This window comes from Cuculus canorus, chromosome 5, assembly GCF_017976375.1.
Source record: "Cuculus canorus isolate bCucCan1 chromosome 5, bCucCan1.pri, whole genome shotgun sequence".
NCBI classification, from domain to species: Eukaryota; Metazoa; Chordata; class Aves; order Cuculiformes; family Cuculidae; genus Cuculus; species Cuculus canorus.
In genome coordinates, this window is record NC_071405.1 from 43,667,679 (window position 1) to 43,680,923 (window position 13,245).

At 35.5% G+C, this 13,245-nt stretch overlaps 1 protein-coding gene across 3 annotated transcripts in view; it reads left to right on the forward strand.

Moving 5' to 3' along the window:
• The window catches only part of CHID1 (chitinase domain containing 1), a 139,992-nt gene that overhangs the window by 49,807 nt on the left and 76,940 nt on the right, over nt 1-13,245 (forward strand). The gene's annotated exons all lie outside the window — the stretch shown is intronic.

Consider the following 13,245-nt stretch of genomic DNA (forward strand, 5'->3'; position numbering starts at 1 on the left):
TAACTCCTCTTGGTTACCTGTCCCTGCTCTCCCTTTAATAAGTGCAGAGAGATGTTATGGTTATCCTGTCAGAACTCCTATGGAAAAATGGTTCGTGTAATTTTCCCTCTTTTCTCTCTCCACGTTTTTACGTGCAGTTAGCCATCTTTGTGTTAAAATGTTCTGCAGTGTTCTCTTATGTGCTGTTTCATTTTGGAGGTTCATGCAGTTGACCTGAAGACTGTTTCTGTCAGCATCTGAAGCTGTTACCTGTTTCTTTGAAATTTGATATTGGTTTCAAACAGCAATATGCCACTAAGTGTCTTTGAGTAGAAAAAGCTGCAATAAGCTCACCTGGAGACAAAAATCTGTAACAAGGTAAAGGGAAGTATTCCAAAGCCAGCCAGAAATTTTATATTGATTCTCAGAGAAAAATGGCTGGTTTAGTTTTGGGTAATAACTACCTATAATAACAGTGAGCTTTGCAGAAATACAGTCAGGGTATAGTACATCAAGCCAGAAGAAAAAGTAAGAAAACCAGTGTGAATTTAGCAGGAAAATCAAGTTTTTTCAGAGGTTAGTTATTAATTTAGAAAACAGAAACAAACTTTTGCAGGTTACTAACTTCATTACACCAGGATATTTCAATATAGTAACATATTTCTTATCAGACATTGAAATATTCTCTGAGGTGGATTGTATAAGGTAAGAGCCTGAAATTTTTGTGTTTATGCCTTCAGTTATACAGCCAATTTGTTGTCATTGCACTTGCCTTTGCTGTCTTCCTGCTTCACCTTGGCTTTTTGTAGGGGTATAATACTGTAGACACAGTTGTTTTCTCAGTGTTGAATTGCGTCTGAACTTTGCTGAATAACAGAAAATAACTACTGGCGAATGAAGTTGCTAAGCCACTGCCCATTGTATCTGAGAAGTTGTTGCAGTCCAGGGAAGTTCCCACTGATTGGAAAAGGTTTCTAACATGCCAGTGTTCCTTGGCACACTGTAAGGTGGTGCACACTGTCTCGTTGAAGCATATTCATCGAAATCTGATCATCTTTAATAAAAGAGTTGGAGAATTGTAAGCCTCAGTGGCAAACTATATATTCTCAAGTTGTTTGATGTAAACATATTATGCATTTAATTGATTAATAGTATAGCTTATAAATAGGATTACATGCAGAGCACATAAACCTTTTCTGGTCTCATGTTTGTGTCTTTCTTTAGGATAGGAATTATGTAATGAAAAGGGGCTGTGAATGTAGGTAGATTTCATTCACTGAATGATTTTCAGTCTAGAAGCTCATAAAGTAACTTTCAATAGAATTCTTATTTGCATAAAATATCTGGCAGAATGTAATCTAAAGATAGAAGAACTTTTTACCATTTTGCTGAAAAGTTGCACAACCTTTCCATGTTATATCCTTTTCTTTCATACACACTGTAAAGAGTAATATATGTGTGAGTGTGTACTTGTATATGTACCAGTATTAAATGAAATGAAAAAAATTATTCTTTTGCAATACAGTGTAGTTTGTGGCTGTTGTTACAGTGGGAACTACAGCCTATACTTACAGTAACAATGTGCTCCTCTTGCAGCTTGGTCACAAGTATTATTTGTTAATACAATGAATCGATCTCAGAAATTATTACACATTCTGGTGCTTTTATAAACCAAGTATTGTTGTTGGTAGCTGTGGGGAAGCTACATTCATGTGTACATTTAGTTCTGACAAAATTTGTATGAAACGCTAATCCTGAAGTAATGATGTGTCTGTGATTCCCCAAATCACCTCTATTGCTTCTGCCAATGTTTCCTGCCCTCTGGCTGTCAAGAATCAGGTGTCTGAGCTGCTAGGATGCAGTCATAAAAACTTAATCACTGTATTAAAATCCTGTTGGAATATAACCATCTGGTGTTGCTGACTTGCTTTTCTACTGATCATGTCCTCTATTGATACTTCAGCCTGGCAGCATTTCTTCTTCACCTCAGACGTCTTTGGGTATATAATTCTTCAATATACCCCTAGACTTAAGAAATTGTTTAGCCTTTCACAGAATCACAGAATCACCAGGTTGGAAAGGACCCACTGGATCATCGAGTCCAACCATTCCTAACACTCCCTAAACCATGTCCCTAAGCACTCCATCCACCTGTTCCTTAAACACCTCCAGGTAAGGCGACTCGACCACCTCCCTGGGCAGCCTGTTCCAGTGCCCAATGACTCTTTCTGTGAAGAATTTTTTTCTGATACCCAACCTGAACCTCCCCTGGTGGAGCTTCAGGCCATTCCCTCTTGAGACCTATAGCAAGTCAGCAAGCCCCTCAAACTCATGAGCTTCTTACTTCCCATGTACTCTTTTCTCCTTTATCTACCCGCTCTTCAGACTCTCTCAGTCATTGGGACATTATGTTTCTGTTGCAATAATAATGTTTTCTTTTGCCTTCTCGTGGGAAGGTTACACAGCAGTGCGGTTCTGTCTATTCCATGCCATCTAAAATCTGTAGCCTTTATGACCTGGGAGCTGATAAACTTCATTGCTAGCTGTGAATTAAAAGCAATATAAATTAAAGGCTATTCTGTGGCAATGGTTGCCACTTATGTTTAATAAATCAGCCTTTTTTATTGAGCACAACCCTGATACGTTTAATGTGTCAAAGACACTTTGTCTTTTTTTTTGTGTGGTGTGCTAAATGGGGAAGATGTATCTCTGATGTTCCACCTGGCTTTATATAGCTTCTGAATATGTTCTCTGTCCAAGACGTTTTTGTTCCAGTTGTAGCTGTCGAAATAGATATGTGAATTAACACCACTGTTAGACTATTCTGTGTGTGTTTAGCTTTTATTTAAAAGGATCAAAAAAGAGATTTTAATATTAATTTTTAAACACTTAAGAAGGTTTATATAGTAAATGTCCAGTTGAAGCAAAGCAGCAACTAATTTGACAGTGGATTGTGATAGAGATAGAAAATAAGATGACTTGTAAGCTATGTGAGGATGTAAATTTCTACTTGGAATTTTATTAGCTGTCTGTCATTCTGTAAATAGCAGATAATAGAATGTGATACTCAGAAATGTTAGAGGTGAGCTTTTTCTGTGACTTGCCATGGCAGTGTCTCTGTTAGCAGCAATTTAAGAAGATTTGGGCCAACTATGACTCATGATTTTGTCTTGCAGAAGGTAGCAAAAAACTTGAGCAAGGAAGGCTTTTAGTCATCAAACTTCAAGGCTTTTGCAGCATTTCTCTTCATGGTGTAATTCTTTCAGGAATTTTGTTACTTCACTGCATGCCAGGATTCTCTCTCCTGGTTGCTCATGTTTTTTTTAACATTGGGAAGACACTAAAATTTCAAATAAACTAATGGACCAGTTAGCTCTGTAGGACTGAACGTCCTCTTGATCTGTTGTCGATCTCTGCTTCATTGTAGAAACTGTTAAGTTCTTTCTCCTTAAACTGTGCTGCTGGGTCAGATGGTAAAATCATAGCAATGAGAGGAGGAAGTTACAATTGGACCTGGAATCAGAAAAAAGTTCTCTCTATATTACAAATATCTAAATAATTCAGGACTGTTTCAGGAGGTTTATTCTGTTAAATGCCTTCTGGGATTTTCTGTTAGGTGTGGCTTCCACATAGTGAAACCCTCTCTCTCCCATTCTCTTCTTGCCTTTGTCTGATTTTCTGCTGGCTAAGGACACATTTTCATGAACCAGAGATTTCTCAGTGGTTGTGGATTGTATGAGCTGCAAGCTTTATGTGTGAAATATCCTAAAATAGATGTTAAAATGTGTTTCTCATTCCTAATAACAATCAAAACAAAGACTTCAAGCTGAAAATTAATGTAAAAATAAACTCTGAAGATAAATTCATTTTCATGTGAACTGAAAGTTTTTATTGTATAAACCAGCAGCTATTTAAATTTTTCAGCTCAAGAAACATCCTATTAATAAAATTCAGATACCAAAGAAAATAAAGTTGGCAAAATATTTTATTTGTAGATATTTACAAACTCATGCAAGGAGGAACAGAGACATTTAGACAGCAGATAAATAAATGTCAAAATCCAAGGAAGATCAGAAGAATGGCTGAAATATAAACAGCCAAATAGAAAATACGGCCTAGATTAGCTTGTGGTCTGTAAGCACATTTTGGAATACAGGATAATAAGGCAGCAGAATTTTATTTTATTTTTAAATACACCTTCTTAAAATTTGCCTTCTTTTCCTATTCAAGTGCAAGATTACTGAGGAGTCCTTCGGAATAAATTGTTCACCTCTTGCATTTTCCTGCTGAAATCTGTCTACCAATGCACCTGGACCTTATGTTCCTAATACACTCCTATTTATACATCTTTCTCACAGTACTATAAAAAGAGATTGTAACAAAATTTTACTTGTTCTGGAAGACCTTACTGTGCATAGTAAAGCATCCTATCACTCCATTCTTACACAGCTTGGTAATGACTGTTTCACAAAAGACTAATGGCAAATGGTTTCTTTGTAAATGATCATTGTTTTACTTCAGTCAAGCTCATGATTCAGTATTAGACTTTTTTGCTTTAAAAACCTACAGAATTTCAATTATTCTTAAAACAGTTGCTAAATAAATGCTGTTAGTCAACTATAGGGTTCCAGGCATATCTTTTCCTGAATATTTCCCTTGTCGATTTCCTCAGGGAAAATTCTAGGGGTATGTAGCAGGAAGAAGACTCTTCATTTTTTGAGAGGTTTTCAGATCTGACTGAAACTTATTAATGGGGCTCTCTGTACACTTGATATGTAACCACCAGAGATATGGGGCTTTTTTTTTTTTATCTGAAGAGAGACTAAATTTACTTTAGACTTATCAAGTGCCTTGCTTTCTTCTGACTTAAATTTTAATTTTTTTTCTTAAGACAAAGCTGGTTTTGGCCTACAGTTTCTATCACCAGACAGATCAGTTTTCTTTCACATTTAGATTTGTGTGGAAGAATAAAAAGAATGGCCAAAATATTCTTGAGTATAATTGTTTCTAAAACAGAAAAAGTATCACCCAGATACTGCTGTACTTGGCTATACTTTATAAATGGAAACACTGTGTTTGCTGCCCTTATCCACTCATAACTGTAAAAATCTTACAAATCTTATAATTGATGTCTTCAAGTAAGGCTTACTGAGACATTGACAGTTAAGATCTAGACCTTTGCAACGATATCCACTTTACGCATACAGATACTTATAACTTTGTGGGGGTCACAAACTATTCTACCCTTTCCCCTGTCTTCTAATTCATTTTTCCAAGGATACATACATCAGCAAAAAGAGAGTTGGTTAGGGGGCCTTCAATATGCAAAATCAAGCATAGAAATAAAACCAGGGTAAAAAGAAAAAGTTTAAAAAGTGCAGTCTGAATACGGAAGAACTAGATTTTTAATTTGTAAGTAAGCAGCAGTCAAGGGCATATGAGACATGCAAATCACGTATATAAATCAAAATTTCAGTGTTGACTGCAGAGACACTGTGCTCTCCATTGTGTTTTCATTGTGTATTGACTGGGCAGTGAGGGCTCATCAATGCCAGTTTGCAGTGATCAGGTTACTTTCCCAGCTTTGGTACACAGAGATCTCCCTAAGGATGCATGTTTCACTGTTTTCTCTCTGTATGCTCATAATCCACAAATGCTAAAATCTAGGACCAATCTCACAGATTATTATTGCCAAAAGCAATTTTAACTCTTCACTCACATTGTGAATGCTAAAATGTATTCCACTTCTATATTGAGTTTTATGAAACTGTTTAGTGGCTCATTACTATAAAATATGTAATCCAGTGAAATGTAACTATATCTAAATCCATTAAAATTAATTCAAAGCAGTGCAAGAATATGGAAAGTGACAGCTTCATTGACTTTTACCTTTCAAGGTTTATGGCTCTAAGTGATGAGCATATTAAGCACAGACCTGTAACCCACAACTATTCCTCATCTGGAAACACTTTAAGAAAATAAGTTACTGGGACTCAAAGCCCAGGACTCAGGGAAATTTTGCTTTCACTTAAACAGGAAAAAATTAATCTTGTAAAACACTGATGTCTCTAAATTTGGTAAGTACAAGGAAACATTGATGATAAGGTGACCTTCTCTGGGTTTTAACCATTGTAGTAGATAAATTTATATTCAAGATTGCAAACCTCACTTGTCGTCTGCACTCCCACCCTGTATTTCAGCTTGGTAGTAGGACTATCCCTTATCCTTCAGAAAATGGCTCACAGAACTTACAGATTCTATTTTAACTCTGTCACCTAATCAACATCCTCACTCACAGTGAGAGGTGTGCACATACCTGCTCTAAGTCCGGCAATATGTCTACTTTGAACTTTACGCGAAATGCCATCCTAGAGTTTGCTTTCCCCTTCCTGACCTTTAAGGCAGGTAAATAACAAAAGACAGAAGCTATTTGCAGAAAGTTTACAAAGATGTGGTGTATGGAGAGATCTTTAGGTTTTTTTTCAAAGTTTCTTTCTAAAATAGGCTAACAAAGCCAACATTTGATTTTAACGCAGAAATGACATACATAAAACTGTCAGGAAGACGTAGCTTCTTAGGATATATAGCTATATTTGGGGCATAAGCTTCTACATTTCATTGAGTTTCCAAATAACTAATTTGTGATAATTCTCATAATACTGTATTTTTTTTTCTAGAAGTAGATAAAGTATTGGAGTCTGCCTTGATTTTAATTTCAGCCACAAACACTATGTTCCATTACTGTTCTGAAATGCAACTCTCCTATTTTGAGAGCACAAAATCCAAAAGCTATTTTGGCTAATATTTGTTACTCAACATTGATAGATTGATTTTCCTAAAATAGGCATGAACTAAATGGAGGGAGAGGCACCTCTCTTTACTTCCTGGTGTTGATAATACAGTGAAATGTGAAATATCTCCTAAAAAAAAACCATAAAGAAAGCAATTATTGGACCTTATACTTCTACTGAATGTTATCAGCAGAAACCTTATTCAGTCACCTGCTGTAAACTCAAAGTGTAAACAAGCTGTTTGCACAAATCAAAAGCTGTTAATGTTGTGGAACATACTTGTACTTCTATTATTTCAACGATTGTGCAGCTGTGCTTTCCATTATTATTTTCTGTAAGTATTCAAAGCTTCAGGCCTATTCTTAAGTCTTTCATATTTCCATGCTGGCTCCTGACTCAGTTGTCAAGTCCTCTGAAACAACTGTGCACAAAAAAACAACCTTGAGAAACATTAAAATATTTTTACAAAATGTCTCCCACTACCTTACGCAAAGGGTAATTACTATGTTTTGTAATTTTACCTTTGTTTTTCTATTGAATGGTATTGTTTAAAAGCATTGTGTCAAAATAAAAGGTGGCATTTAGATTGTATGATTCTGCCTACATCAAACTTCTAGTTAAAGTCAGGATTGAGTCTTTACAGGAAAAACTAAGACCATAATTTGTTCGTGGAGCAGTCTCAGGGTACATGAAATAGATGCTGGTTTTCGGATGAAACAACAGCAGGAAAGGCACTGTAACTGCTACTGGATTTCAGTCTTTAGGACCAGACTTGAGTAATCCCGGAGAAAAAAGCCCCAAAGACTCATTGCATAAGCAGTGGTCCCCGGCACCACTTTTGTGCCAGCCTGCCTGATGGCATAACCATAGCCAATTCTTTTGCAGATCAGAGAAAGTAGCAAAGAACTATGCTTTATAAGGCACTACCCTAACAATGTCCCTCCTTCAACAAAAAATAAATGATCTTGTTACTGTCAATTTTTTAGTAAAGAGAATAGACAATCAGAGTCTGGCTCTATTCAAGCTGTAAAAGAAGACAAGCCCTGTCTTACGGTATCTGTATTCAGAAACATCCATTCTGTTATTTTTTAAGCCAGCGCAATTTTTCAATCATCAGACACACCAATCAACAAAAGTAGTGGTCTACCTCATTAAAACCAACACAGGACAGTAACTTAGGCATAAAACAGTTGGAGGGATGGAATGGGGGGAAAAGAACAGCAAAAAAACCCAAACACACCAACTAAAACCCCAGAATGTATTTCTCTGAAGAAACAGTCAAAACCTCTCCCAGGTTAGAAATAAGAGAGAAATATCCACCTGCCTGAGCCAACACTTTAGTCCATGCATCCCTGTCAGTAGGTTGTAGGGTGACTGATACAACTCATCCAGGCTGCCAACTTTTGGCTTAAAAAGAGGAGGACTTCATGGCTTCAGTATCAGAAGCTTCCCAGGGGAATCAACACTGCGTATGATCTGACGAGTCAGCACAGTGCACTGTGCCATTAGATTAACTTGTATAAAGACACTAAGCGTTTTCAGGAAGCCCTTTTCATCCCCAAAGGAACTGACCAGAATGAGTATCTTGTGGGGGATGGTCAACATCGGACAAAAATTAATCATTATCCTTTCAGCACTGAGCGTGAGAGAGGATGGGGCAATGGTAGAAGTATTGATAGCAAAGGAATCTGGATACACACATAGCATTACCTGTTCTGTGTTGTTTGTTAATCACCAGATATTTGAAGACATTCAGTCAAGGCTAGAAGTGAGTTTAAGTCCGTAACCAGTGATCTCACGAGCCCAAATAAGGCTTCCAAAGCAGTGAGTTTCTTTCACTTCACAGTGGCTGTAGACACCCACATAGGAATTTATGAGCATAAGTAAATTTGATTTGCAGTAAAGGTTTCTGGCTCTTCCCTTTGTTTGTTTTAAACCTCAGAAGTGTTTTTCCTGATTCCATCATTCTCTTTGAATGGTTAGAATATGGTAATGAGACAGTGAAGGACTATATCATTATTTTCTCAACACTCAACTGCCTGAATATCGCTTGTAGCCAATTTACTATTGAAAAAGATCCTAAGGGACAGAATAGTACATTTCATACTATGCCTACTATTTAAAAATGAACATCACAACTGACTACATTTTTTCTTAAAACAGGTGCACTGAGACATACACACTCATTCACAGCTGTTGTACAACTCAGCTTCAGAACAAACCATTTGCCTAATAAACACAAGCTACCTTCCACTCATTTCACAAGAAATAAGGAATGTGTTTTACATAAAAAGCAATTATAACAGCTTTGTATTTAACATCATATTTACAACTTGGACAAGCTGAAATATGATGCTAATTTTACCTCATAAGATGTTCTATCTTCTTTACGTGAATTAATTAGTCTTTCACTTTCAGCTAACAGCTAACATGAAAAGGCTGTGGTACTTTGTTCAGAGCAGTGGTGAATACAGGTAACACAAAATTCAAGCACAAAGAACACTGGGTAGTACAATAAATATTTTAATGTCAGCTAAAGACCTCACCTGGGCTATGCGTGGGTTCTTTTTGAGGTGTTAGAAAGAACATCTGATCTTTTCACTAAAAGCAAGGGTGTGTTTTGCCTAACCGGATAATAGCTTTTCATGTTTTCCAGTTTATTGAATTATGTTAATAATATACATTTAATCAGTTATTTAACTGGTTATTATCAGTTATTTATATTTGATATTTTCTCTTCCTTCACAATATTAACTGCCAGCCTCCAAGATTTCCTCCATTATAGCTAAACAAGAAAGGTGGTTTATAGCATCCTCTTTGTAGCAGCAGCAGAAGATTGTCTTCAAGCTTTGTGTTCAAGGATAGTCTGAGGATGTTATAATATTTTCATCTACTTTAAAATTACTTTGAGGACATCCAAGTTATTTGTCTTTTTTACTTTTTTTATGTTAGTGTGCAGAGTGAAGGTTTTGAATGTTGTCCAAAAAAGAATAATCTTTTTCTGTGAAGGATGTATGACACTCTCCTACAGCAGTACTGAAGGCCCATTTCAATGGGTTTCTTCTATGCTGGAAACAAATAACAGTTCAATAGTATTACCAGTGCTGTAAATCTCATTGTAGTTGCCATGTTGTTCTATTAGACTTGTTATTTGATGTGTGATTTTTCAGCTATTTATTAAGAATCTTTAATACTTCTACTACATATTTTTAATTCATATGTTCACCTCATGGCAAGTTCACCATACTCACACATGATCTCTTTTCTTACACTGTGCTAAAGCATATTTTACAAAAGTTATTCTACATATAATTCCAAATTTTACATATTTTACAAACTTTGAAACATTGAAGTAAAAAATTCTCAAACGAGAATGCTTCAAGCTGGTATTGAGTGTGTTTTTTTCAGAGGGACTTAAGTCTTCTCCCAGTGTTTTAGCCCGAAAAAGGAGCATGCCTGGTGCCAGAGTTGGAATTTACTTAACCCAAATGAGGAACCACAGTTCATAAAGAAAGTGAACTAGATCAAAATCTGAGAAATTCAACTCAAGATCTAGTAAGCGGTACAGAAGAGCATATTAATCTTGAAATAAATTAGAAATATAAATCAAATAGATCAGGTATTTCAGGACTTTAGATCACCTTGACCTGCTTGTATTAAAAAAGCTGTATTTTAGGCAAGAACAAACTTAAAAGGAAGCTAAGCAGAGGAAGGGTTGCTAATCATTCATACTTGAATAGCACAAATGTTACTACAATTGCAAAGCAGTAAGACTGGCTGAATAACTTGCATAAAATGTATTTATTTATTTACTTGTGTTATGGCACTGTTAAATTGTAGAAAGTGCTTCTGGTTGCTAGGAAATGTGAAATGTATAAAAGCAAATTCTAAATATTCATTGTAGATGGGGCAAAAGTAAATTAAGTATTGAGATGCCAAGGAGTGATTTTTGAACTACCAATGAAAAATAATATATCCTTGCTAAATTTTCTTTTGAGGTGTTTATGCATATTTCATATATATATATAATTGTTGACATACATTGATTGATTTTTCTTTGATAAATTTCCTATCTTGGCTATTCTACACAGTAATCCAGCTTATTACTATTTTTCTTAATTTCTTAAGAAAATAATTTTTATGAATCACTTTGTCTCTGCTGATCAGCTTATCCGTGCAGTTGTTCTTTGCATTGCCTTTTGGATATATGAACTACTTTAAACCAAATGAAGGTATGAAAACTTTTCTGGGCATAGGTGGCTTAGCAGGGCTGTAAATTGTAATTATGGCTGTGAAGAGAGTAAGCCTCCCTACGATAAGCTTGTCGATGATTGCCAAAATCATGCCAGTAAAGCTCAACTGGGAAAAGTTTGCATTGGATTAGGTAGAGGAAAATCCAGCTAGAGATAGGAAATCAGATCTCATGAGTTATGCTGTACATGTAATTGTGTGTTATAACTTGTGTTATTGTGTGTGTAGACCTTGATGTTTGGGGGGGAGAAAAGTTGTAAGAAACTTCACTGTTTTCAGTATTTAGGGTATCGTTCTGTCTGCTGTGAACTGTGTACTTATTGGCCTAGAGTAGGTTATGTCTGTGTATTTCTCACTGTGGTTCTTTGGATGTGGATTGCAATATTCTGCTGGAAACAAGATATGTAAAATTTTGTTTTCTTAATACTATTTAAAGTGACAGGAATAATACCCAAATGTGCAAGCCTGTCTGAATGGTAACTGGTGTCAGTAAACACATTTAAGATGACCTCAGAAACCTCCTTTATTACCTGCTCTGTCAGATTCAGACTTAATGTTTCAATGGCTTTCAGCAACTCTTTCCCTCTCCTGAGGAAGAGTCCTTATGCGTTACTTACGTCAGCCTTTCTTGGTATACAAGCTGACCAGAATTAGTTCATGCACATGAAAGTTTCAACAGTGATTAAAAATAAAATTTCATTCCGTATTAATAGTTCTGCTCAGAACAAGCCAAGTTGATTTACAAAGCTGGTTTTAAATTATGAAGTTTGTTAATGTAATATTACTCTTGCCTTTATGGACTAGGTCTTTAAAATGGCTTATTTCATAGATTTAAATGTATTTGATACATACGGATGTAATATTAGGTAGATTTCTGATAATCAGTGTGTTTCAGAGGAAACATTTTCAATTTATGCCTGCCTTTTGCTTTTCTTTCACATTGAAAGTATTGGTCTTATTTCATTTTTGTCTCAACAAGCCCTATATCTTGCTTTTCTCACAGTCTTTCGTCTTTAAATTCCACCAAATACTTAAAAAAAAAAATTTCTGAGTAGAGCAAAAGATTTTTTTGCCAGACTTCTATTGTGCATTATTTGTACTTCAAAAGCGTGTAGGAAACCCAGATATAGACTACATAAGAACAGTACAAATTAAAAATGCTCTGTTTCACTCCTAGTGGTTTTGGTCCTGTATAGATGCCTCATTAGTCCTGAATAATCTTTCTACTTTATATTTTGTTTTTTTCCCACAAGGTCTCTCTATCTTACTTATCTGCTAACTGTTACTGGATTTTACATTCCTTAAGGAGAGGATTTCAAAAAAGTAGAGTTATTTGGGGAAACAAAAAAAAAAACCAGGAAAAGGAAGACTGAAAAAAGTATCACACTCAAATGCCAGGTGGATGGAGTTGTCAATGAAGAATACTATTTAGCCAGGCTACATATTTGCTATTTATGAAAGATACTATTCTTAAAGAGCTAAGGCTATTGATGTATTAGGTAGTTTACTAGGAAACAGGTAAAAAATGGTAATTCTGTTTGTGTGGTGATACTGTATTCACACTTCTTTTTTTATTATTTTTCCTTTCAAAACTGTGTAACAGATGCTGAGGTTAATGAATTTTAATTTTTATTTGGCCTTTTCCTTGGGTTGCTGACAGTTCCTTCTACATCACAGGGACCTTTCTTTTCCAACTCACTTCATGTTTCTGTAAGAAGTGGAGCATGTGATGGAAACTTCTTCATAAATAAGTGAACTCAGCTGGAGCATAGCCAAACACTATCAGAACTGGCTCCCTGAATCCCAGTCTTGTGTTTTACCGTGTTATGAGAGATCAGATTCATTAACCTCTCATTAGAAACATGTCAATGCTAAAATCCCACAACGTACTAGATTCAGCCTATTAGAAATCCCAAAAGGCTAGTTAATGTAAAAGAATTAATGTTTCTTATTCCGGAAAATAATAGTAGATTACTCATTTGGCTCTATTCCATTTAATTGATATGGAAACTTGTTAGATGCTTTTTTCTTTAGAATGAACAGAAATTTTATTAATCCAGACAGAACTGTTTGATAAAAACTTTTATCATAGTGGAAGTAGAAGCACTTGAGGTATAAAAGTGTTTATTTCATTATTACTTTTTCTATATAGGTGTATAGAGAGTATCACATGCATAGAATATGGTATTTTACCTATAAATATAATAACTTTTGCAAGAGTTTT